Genomic DNA, 11,445 nt, shown 5'->3' on the forward strand with positions numbered 1-11,445 from the left:
GAATAAATCATTTGTGTTGATAGTTATGGTGGTTATACGATTTCATATATGTCAAATATTATAGATTCATATACTCAACACTAGTGATTTATTATATATAAAGTATATCTCAATAAAGCTAATTTAAATAGCATTCTGAGGCTTTTCAACTCTAAAAATTAGCAGGATGGACACTTATTACTCTGTAAGTGTCCCCAAAGTTGTCTCTGTCTCTCCTAGTTTCTATCAAATTTTTCCGTTACTTCTCCCAGCCTCCAACCCTTATCTTTCTCTGCTTTTGCTGGTCACTGTCAGTGGCTGCCTGTCTTGCTTTCTATTCTGCCTTCCACTGTTGCTATAGCCAGAATCGTATTTACTTTTCTGATAGCGGGGGATCCTGCTTAAACTTAACCATACAAAAGCTCAAATTATTGCAAGGACCTCTACCCCTTTTTTCTTTCCAGTCCCCACACACACAATGGGCTGCATACCCTAACTTGGACAAGATGCAGGGAAGAGGAGGGCCAGATGTTAACTTCTTTAGTCAGATAAATACAATGGGAAAGGCAAAGATGGTATGCTGGGTTATGGGATCAACTATGATGATGAAATTGACTAGGCTGTTTCACTGGGGCTGTGCAGTCAAGAAAACATAGAGAATTCATATCCTTGTAGTAATCAGAGCATAAACAAGAGGAAAAGTAGAAGATCTTCACAGATGGTGCCACCTGAATTTCCTGTTGAGAATTCAGTGCATTCACACCTTACCCCAAAGCCAGTTCCTTCATATAATTCCTGCTTCTTGTTTTTATGACCCCACTTCAGGCTTTTACATGGTGACCTATGTGCTCCTTCAGTCTTTGCTCTACTACTATATCTCTCAACCCATAGTTTAAAGTCAGTGTGACAAACATTAGCCCTGGCACATACTGTGTTCTATCATAGAAGTTAGAAGACTCAAAGGGATTGAGACACAGTTGCTGTCCTCAAAGATTTCATAATCGAGGAGGAGAAATGGAGTGTCTCCTTACTCCTGACTTGGAAATGTTTAGACTAGCAGCACACTGTTTGCAATCTCTGTATTGACCTCAGTAATATCTCTTAAGAAATGCTCCCCAGTAAATTCAACTTAGCATTCTCAGGAGACACTCCAATTACAGAGTTAAATTTTAAAGAAATGTGACCATGGTCACTACTAATCTGATTTATTTTAGATTTCTGATGTAGCATGATATAGGTATCTGTTAGTAAATTTGATGAGGAATTAAGGACAGGACTTAGATATGACCAGCACAAAAAGAAATTATCTCTAGATCGCCTTTTTCTTCCAAAGCATATAATCACCATTTATTCCCCTATTACTTCTTCCACTTCATGTAATTCTTTTGATAACACTGTAAAGGTGTTAGCTGGTAAATAAACATGAAGAATGAATGAAAAACTTACTGAATTTTCCAGACCTTTTTTATTCTGCAGCAGAAAGGCAATACTTGAATATTTTTATGTACTTTATAAAATACTAAATTTGTCATTTGTTACCTAATAGAGAATTTTTTCCTATATGAACTATAATTTTACATGGTTTTAATAAAAAGTAGAAATGTTAAAAATAAGCAAATGAAAGAACACGAAAGATTTCCTTTTCTTCAAACATAGTATCTATAAGTGTTCCACAAATAAATAAATTTATATGAATATAGTAGCAGTATTAACTTTTTATTTTTTCAAATTTTAAAACTGTCATTTCACATTCAGCCAGAAACATCATATTCACTTTCATTAACTTGGATTTCTTTAAAAATAAGTGCACCATGTTTTTTTAAATTAATAGCAACTGTAGTAAAAAAAAAAAAAAAAAACACAGAATTTTGTGGAAGAAGAATAATAAATTCCAGTTAATTTTTATTTTCCTCTTTGGCAATGTCTAACATTAATTAGAGAGATTGATTAGTTTTCAGTGTTAACTTAATATCAAGGAAATCTCATAAACCTCATTCTCCATGGATAAAAGCTAGCCACAGAATAGTGCTTAACTTTATGTGATATATTTTCATGTGAAATCACAATTTTTTAGGATCTCTTAACTTAGTTGGGTTTAGATTTATGTTTACTTCAATTATTAAATAAGACAATACAGGAGACAAAGAGTTACGAATTTCTAAAGAAAAAAAGGCTTTATGATATGACTCTGAGGAAAAAAACAGCATTATTGAAACTTGGTGTCCTATTATGGAAAGGTTAACTGTGAATGACACAGTATAATATCTCACTGTAATAGAAACATTCATTAGTAGCCAATACATTATGGTACCAACAATACATTATGGTATATGTTAGAATATGTTAAATTTAAATTATGTTCAGGACTCAAATAAGAGGTTATAAAAATAACAAAAACTAAAGCAAGTGTTTCTATACAATTATTTTACTGATTTAGACATTTTCTAGTCCCTTGACTATATTTGATTCAGTACTTAAACTTTATAGTTCAATATTCGAGATAAGACTACCCTTGGATTTTATGACACATAAATACAGAGCATTGTATTGGAAATCACATAACGGTTATTTGTTCAGTTTGGTATATGACCACAATTCTTAGTATTAATAAAATAAAATATTTATTATAGATGAGTTCCTAAGAGACCTGAGGCCTAAACTATGGAGCCATGAAGTCTGATTAAATGCATGAAAGTACATAGCATTACCGTGGACTCTTAGATAGCTACAAATTCAGCTCATCTTCCTTAGCAGTGTAGCTCTTAACTCCTGTAATATATCCCCTATTTGATCACAGCACTGAAACAGAGAAGTGTATCTGAAAACTCAACTACAAATCAATTCAATTTACTGTATTTTAGCTATGAGATAAAGCTCCAGTGTATAGAAAACAGATACACATATGTTAACAGTGTGCTTTTACATTGCCTTCAAATCAAATTACATGGATATTTAACTGAATAATAATTCTATTACAGTAAATTTTAAATGCAAGATACTTTGGATAAAAACAGATTGCTCTTATTTACATTTATTATTGGCTATTCTGAGTGACATTAATATAATATACAACCTGAAGTTTCAATCCTATACATCTTTAGCATATGTAAGACTATTCAGTTGAAAATATGCATTTCTATAAAAACATATATTCAATGCATGCTTTTAAAGACATAAAATCTTCTTACCTTTGAGTCTATTGTGATGACTTGGGAAGAATATAATGCTCATTTATTTAATATTAATTCATTATTTGATATTCAAACATATTATGATAGCAATTAATGCCCAAGAGAAAATGCTCTGAATGTGGGACTACAATAGTCAAAACTGAGGAGCTTCAAGACAGAAAGCAGCCAGAATTAATACAGTTTAGGTAAGACGGCTGAGTTAGGGAGTTGGGAAGGCCTGTTCAAGCCACTTTGCAATCCTTGGGAAATGCTTGTACCAGAATGCTTCTCAGAGTGCCTGGGATTATCTTTTTTATTTGAATGACCTATGAGTTACAACCGGCAATACCTTTTTTAGGAATATGAAATATAAGTTCTAAGAAGTAGAAACAAATATGTGATGTGAAAGACTGGACCAGTAAAGAAAGAAAATTTCAGAGAGGGCAATATATTGCTCCCATGCTGGACTGCAACCAGGATACAATTACACAGAAAAGTTAATTAGTCCAAAAGTTGTGGCACTGAAAATAGCTCAGGCTCCAAATTACCTTACCATTCAGTAAATGTACATGATACATTTCCTTCACCGTTTTGCATTTTAATATAAAGATAAAATCACCAGAAAGCATAAATACTTACAATGTCCCAATTCAGTCCAGTCACTTTAGCTGTACAAGAATTATTTCCCTCAAGGCTGAAATATAACCAATACCTTACTTTGAAGAGCTAACACAAGAATCAGTAACAATGTATATAAAGTCTCCTGCAGTGTACTCAATGGAGGTTCTCAAGAAATTGTAAAATGTTTGTTTCTATAAAAATCTCCACACAGCAATTAAAATGAGTATGAACACCTTTAGCCTTGTTTATTTAGTTTCATATACTATTTATTACATGATTTATCTTCCGTAGTTTGTGACAGCAGCAGTGTAGAAATATCGGTTCTGTCATAATTTCTCCAGTATGAATGCTAAAATTCTTTACATTCATCCATTAAATGAATGGATGTCTACTACGTGCCAGATCTTATACTAAGCAAAACAGTTACGAAGGTAAATAATTATGTTCTTATCATGGTAGTTTACTATGTAACCAATGGAGCCCGGAATATAATTCCATAGCTAAATGTCATAATACCTATAAAATAATTATGTATCTAATGCTATGGTAAGGATGGGGAGGACTATCCATTTTTAAAGACAGTGTTTAATAGATCAATTTCATGAAAGATAAAAGCTGTTATGTTCGTTTAAATGTGACTAAAAGAAGTTTGTAGATTTTATTAGAAAAATAGAACACATTTCAGTTAGCTCCATACATAAAATGTTGGGGTGAATTTTTTGCTCTAATAATTGATAGTAGCTTAGAAACCTAAAATTCTCAATCTTAACAATTATCCTCTGCCAAACCATTTTATAATTTCCGACCGAAGGACTCTACACCGAGTAAAGTAGCAAAGTAGGAAGCTAACGTACAATCTTATGATCTTAATTTTTATTTTCTGAATGTTAAAATATAATCTTGTTAATGGCACCCCATAATCATCAGTGCAGATTCTAGTGACCTGGCCACATGGTGTAGGCAAAGAAGTCTACATTGGAATTTCCCATTTCCATCCTTATGATTAAAGGAGTACCTGGCTTAATGTTCCTCCTTATTTCATCTGCAGCTATGATAAAATAGAGAACTATTTGGCCAGACTTGTGTCAAAGGGGCATGCCTTATCAGAATCCTTAGCAGGACTTAGAGAGAGGTGTGTTTAAGAGGTATGTTTCAGCCTGACCCAGTGTGCTTACATCTGCAAGTACAAGATAAGTTGTTCTGCTAGGGCTTTGGTATTTAAGGATCAGTAGTCACACCTGGGAGTAAAAAGAAATATAAGGATATCATGAAATCTGACAATTCAGATTTAGAAACCTCTCTGCCTTTGTACTGCTGTTTGTGTGTATATAGGAGGAACTGGCCAGGAGAGGAGGCTGGAAACACTGAGGATCAAACGCAGAGGGAAAAGGAACCATGTATCACTCCATTAAACAAAGAAATGCAAATAATTAAGAAGGGTATAATAATCATAGTTAACTCACTAAATTGGAGGTTGAGTTTGCCACATCTGACTCTTCCTGTCTATAATTAATTTATGGTATTCTCACTCTGTATTTACATATAATTCAAAGCTTAAAAGCTTATTTTGGAGTGTTGTTATTATTTATCAAACTATAACATTTAAGTCCTATATTCCCCTTTTTTTATTTAGTTTAGCTTTAGCAGTTCTATTATGGTATAATTGAAACCCAATAATCTAATACTTTTCAAGTGTACAAATTTACATTTAGATATACATACACATCCTTGAAATTGCTATCACAACCAAGCCAGTGAAGATTTTAAAGACCTGGACGCATGGCGTAGGTAAAGAGATCTACAGTGGAATCTCTCATTCCCTTCCGTGTGATTAAAATAGTAGCTGGCTTAATCATCCTCCTCATTTCATCTGCAGTTGTGATAAAACAGAATGATATTTAGCCAGATCTACATCAAAGAGGCATGCCCTATCAGAATCCCTAGCAGTACTTAAAGAGAAGTGTGTGTTAAGCCTGCCTCTGTGTGCTTATAACCTTTAATGAACATATCCATTACCCATTGTGCAAGTTTCTTGTCTTCCCTTGGTAATCCCTCTCTCAAGCCCCTCCTCCCAACCCCCACGCCATTGCTCATCTGTTTTTTGTTACTATAGATTAATTTACATTTTGTATAACTTGAATTAGCATAGTCATAAAAATTCTCATTTCCCTCTCCTCTTTCATTCAGGATAATTATTTTAAGATTTATCAATGCCATTTTTTAATAGTTCATTACTTTTGTTGTGGGTAATTGTGAAATTTAATTTTCTGTGTCAACATAATTTGGTCATAGGATGCTCAGATAGCTGGTTAAAAATTGTTTCCAAGTGTGGCTGTGAGAATGCTTCCAAAAGATACTAGCAATTAAATGGGTGGGCTGAGTAAAGCAGATGGTTCTCACTAATGAGGGTGGGCATCATTCAATTTGTTGAGAACCTGACTAGAACCAAAGGGTGGAAGAAAGTTGAATGAGCTGTGGCTGACCACTGAACTGGGGCATTGATCTTCCACTGTACTTGGTGCCTATAGACCTCAGACCTGCAAATTGAGACTAGAATTTACACCATCAGGTTTCTAATTGTCAGGCCTGTGAACTGTATTACCAGTTTTCCTGAATCTCCAGCATGAAAAAGGCAAATCATGGGACTTCTCAGTCTCTGTAATCTCATAGCCAGTACCTAATAGATCTCTTTATATGTACGTCTTCTTGGTTGCATTACTCTAGACAACCCCGTGTAATGTAGTAGTATTTGATTACATGGATATAAAAAATTTGTTTCTCCATTCAGCTGTTGATGGACATATGGATTGTTAGGAGTTTTTAGCTATTTCAATAGGCTGTGGAAACTCATGTCTAAGTCTCAGTATGAACATATGCATTTATTACTTTTGGGTATATAGCTAGAAGCAAAAAAAAAAAGGGGGGGGGGCATCATTTGGAAGTTTTGTGATTAACTCTTTAAAAACCTGCCAAAGTAAGTTCCAAAATAATTGCAGCATTTACATTCCCACTAACTGTGTATGAAAACTACAGTTGCTTCACATGCTTGCCAAAACTTCAGTCTTTTTAACTTATCCGTTATAATGGGTGTGTTACAGCATCTCATTATGTTTTATTTTGCATTTCCCAAAGACTAATTATATTGAGAATCTCTTCATGTGGTTATCATCTCTGTATCTTCTTAGTGAAATGTCTATGCAAATCTTCTGACAAATTTTATTGGGTTGTGTTTATATTCTTAAGTTTTAAGAGTTCTTCATATATTCTAGATATGGGTCCCTTATCAGATATTTGATTTAAAATTATTTTTTTCCCATGTGTAGTTTGTCTTTTCGTTCTTTTAACAAAGTGTTTTGAAAACCAGAATTCCATAAATTTGGTGAAGTATAATTTAGCTTTTTTTTCTTTTATGGATCCTCGTTTTGTTGTTACATCAAATAAATCTTGATCTAACCTGAGGTCACCAATAGTTCCACCTACATTTCCAACTAAAGATTTATAAAACATTTGGCGCAATTTATTTTTACCTATGGTGCAAGAAATAAATTGATTTTTTATGTCTGTTGGTTTTGGCATGTGGATATTCAATTGCTCTAGCACCATTTATTGAAAAGACTACCTTTCTCAACTGAATTCGTTTTGTATCGTTGTCGAAAATCTATTGATCTAATATGTGTGTGCCTATTTTTGGATTCTGTATTATGTTTCATGGATCTATGTGTCCATCTTTAAACAAATACTAAAATACTGTATTGCCTTGATGATGCCTATTGAAATAAGTCCTCCGAGTTGTTCTTTTTCAAAGTTGCTTTGGGTATTCTAGCTTTTTAAAGTGTCTATAAAAGTTTTAGAATCAGTGTCATTTTTTGAAAAAAGGTTAATGTGATTTTAGTTTTAATTGCACTCAATCTATAGATAAACTTTGAAATAATCAGATTTTTAAAATACTGAGACTTTCACTTCATGGACATGTATATTTCCCATTTACTTAAATTTTTACTTTTACTCAGAAGAGTTTTACTATTTTGGGATACAGATTCTGCTTGTCTTAGATCTAGTTTTAAATATTTCATAGTATAGGTCTTATTGTGATATTTTAAATTTTTAATTAAATTGATTTTTGCTAAAATAAAGAAGTACAGTTGATTTTTATTTACTGATTGTGTATCTTGCTGCCTAACTCACTTATAAGTTCAATGAATGTTTTTGTAGATTCCAAAAGATTTTGTATATAAATGATTGTGCTGTCTCTAAAAAAAGAACAGTTTAACTTGTCTTGTTTTTGTTAAATCTGTATGTATAAATAAAATGTATACAAACAAAATAGCCTTAGGGTCAAGAGGGGAGAAATGGAATTATACTACAATAAATTTTTATACTATCATCAAAACAGTATAATAACTTAAAGATAAAGTGTGATAATTTAAAGATATACACTATCAATTTTATAACAATCCCTAAAATAATAATAATAAAAAACAGAGTTAACAAGACAAAAAAGAATAAATTGGAATTATTTAAAAAGATACAGTGGATTTAAAATAAGGCAGAAAATGTGGGAAAGGAGAGTAAAGAACTAAAGAGGCAACAGAAAACAAATAGAAAGATGACACATGTCAGCATATCAATGAAAATTTAAGACATAAATCGTCTAACCAGAGGTTCACTAACATTTTCCGAAAAGAACCAAATAGTAAATATTTTTAGCTCTCTGAGCCATATGGATTCTGTTGCAACTATTCAAAGCTACCATTATAGCATAAAAGCAGCCATACAATACGTAAATGAATGGACATGGCTTTGTTTCAATAAAATGTTATTTATGAAAACAAGGCTAGCAATGTTTGGCCCATGAATCATATTTTCCCAAGTCTTGTTCTAAACACTTTAATTAAAAGGCAGTACATTAAAAAATAAAAGCAAGTATGACCTATATGCTGTCCACAAGGAGCAAGCTTTAAATACAAACACACAAATAGATTAAAAGGAAAGTGATAAAAAACAGAAATATCACAAAATGTTTATTTTAGAGCAAATAATATGACTCGAGGCAGAAAAAAAGAAGTCATTTCATAAGATAAAGGTCATCAAAGAGACCCCAAAATTCTAAATATTAATGGAATAATAACATAATTTCAGGATATATAGAGGAACAACCTTATCAAACAAAAGGAAAAATTAACAAATATTCAAATATACTTGATGCTTTGAATAAATTGTTCTCAATAATTAATAGAATGATAGAAAAATCATGAAAGATGTAGAATACTTGAACATTATCAACCTACTTTATCTATGTAACATTCATGGGATACATGATCCAAAACAGCAGAGTACGTACTCAACTCAAAAGCACAGGGAAGGATATACCAAAATTTGAACCTTAAATTGAATTTCAATAAATTTTAAAATACTCAACTCAGACAATGTTCTCTGAATTAGAAATCAGTAACAGAAAGATTTCTAAAGGTCCTTCAAAATACTTGGTACTAAAAATGACAATACTAAAAAACTCCTGGATCAAAGAAGATATCAGAGGGAAATTTGAAAGTGTTTCAACCTGTCACTCTGAGGGAAATTTATAGCACTAAGCGCTATTGTACCAAATGCTTACAAAGGAGGTGAGGTCCCAAGTTAGTGACCTCAGATTCTACCTTAAAGTAATAGAAAAATAAAAGGAAAGTTATCCTAAAGTGAGCAATACCAAGAAAATCATAATGGTAACAGAGCAAATATTGTATAAGGAGAAAATAGAAAAACAATGCTAAAGTTAATAAAATCAAAAACTGACACTTTGAGAAGATTAATAAAATTGGTAAAAACCGTAGCCAAATTTATAAGGGAAAAGAAAAGAAGACACACATTAGCAGTCGTGTAAACACAACAGAGCCTACAGATATTTAAAAGATAAGAAAGAAATATTATAAAGAAATTTGTAACAATACGTTCAATAATGCAGATATTGTGGACAAATTGCTTGAAATGCACTAATTGCAAAAGCTTATTCAGGAATAAACAGATAAAAAGAATATCCCAATATTCATTATATAACTGAGTTAAAAATCTTCCCCAAAAGAAAATTCAAGATCCACATGGATTCACTGATGGCTGCTGGCAAATATTGAACAAGAAGTAATATCAATTCTAAACAAATATTTCTGCAAAATTCAAGAACCATAATACTTCCCAACTCATTCTGAGACCACCATTACTCTGATCTCTGAATCATATAAAGTACTATGAGAAAACTATAAACAATAACCCCAGTAAACATAGATGCAAAAAATATTTTAAAAATTAGATCAGTTGTAGTCCAACAATACTAAAAGGATAAAATATATGACCAGGTGGTACTGAAGAATGTAAGGTTGATTTTATATTCAAATAGTAAATATTTTTATATTCAAAAATTACAGTTCTAATCTGCCATATTAACAAGGACACACACACACACACGCACACACGCAGTCCTATGATTGTCTCAATAGATGCAGAAAACATCATTTGACAGAATCTAATATTCATTCTTGATTTAAAACAAACAAAAACTAAAATAAAAAGCGCTTGGAAAAACTAAGAAAAAAGATAACTTAATAATGGGGACCTACCAATAACCTAAAACTGACATCATAATTAATGTTATGATTATAAACACTCCTATATAGCATTGTACTGAAGTTTCTAACCAATAAAATAAGGCACAAATAATTCCCATGATATTTAAAAATAAGTAAAATTGTATTTGCACGAGGCATTACTATATATGTACAAAAAAACGTATAGGAGGATAGGTCCTCAAATGACCTTGGCTGACCCAGTTTTCCCTCTATCACTTGCAATTCCAGGCAGAAGGCACCAAAAACGCAACATCTTGAAATAAGGAGGAGGTGTTCAAACAATCCAGGTGGTGTCTTCATTACTTGCAGACCAGATGTGCTGTAACAGTTGTGCTCAGTGATCAAAGTGACACCCAGGGCATATATACCCGGGCTGGTGGGCTTCTGAGGTCCCTCATTTGAAGTGTGATATGGGGCAGGAGCAGAGGAGACTCCATCCACCCTAGCCAGCTTTCCTGAGACTTGAGGACCAATTCAACATGAATCCCAGGTTTCTGCTGGTCTTTGGAGCCCCACTGTGAGTAGTAGATCTGTTTTACGTAACTTGTGTGATTGTTTTGCCTTATTGGATTTATGCAGTTGGGAGAGATACTGAGGCTCCTCTTTGGCTCCTCTCTACTGTCTTCATGATGTTGAATGACTGCAGCAGCTAGATCTACTCTAAGTCCCCACTAAAGTTATGAACCTTTTCAAGAAGCTACTGGGATAGGTGACTTTTGCAAGATTTCAAGATAGGACATCAATATACAAATATCAATTCTGCTATGTCTCTAACAATAAATAGCAAGAAAATTAATACTATACAGCCATAAAAAAGGATGAGTTTGTGTCCTTTGTAGGGACATGGATGCAGCTAGAAACCATCAGTCTCAGCAAACTATCGCAAAAACAGAAAACCAAACACCACATGTTCTCACTCACAGGTGGGAATTGAACAATGAGATCACCTGAACTCCAGAAGGGGAACATCACATACCGGGGCCTATTATGGGGAGGGGGGAGGGAGGAAGGATGGCATTGGGAGTTATACCTGTTGTAAAGGATGAGTTGATGGGTCC

The sequence above is a fragment of the Mandrillus leucophaeus genome, unplaced genomic scaffold, assembly GCF_000951045.1.
Source record: "Mandrillus leucophaeus isolate KB7577 unplaced genomic scaffold, Mleu.le_1.0 Scaffold633, whole genome shotgun sequence".
NCBI classification, from domain to species: Eukaryota; Metazoa; Chordata; class Mammalia; order Primates; family Cercopithecidae; genus Mandrillus; species Mandrillus leucophaeus.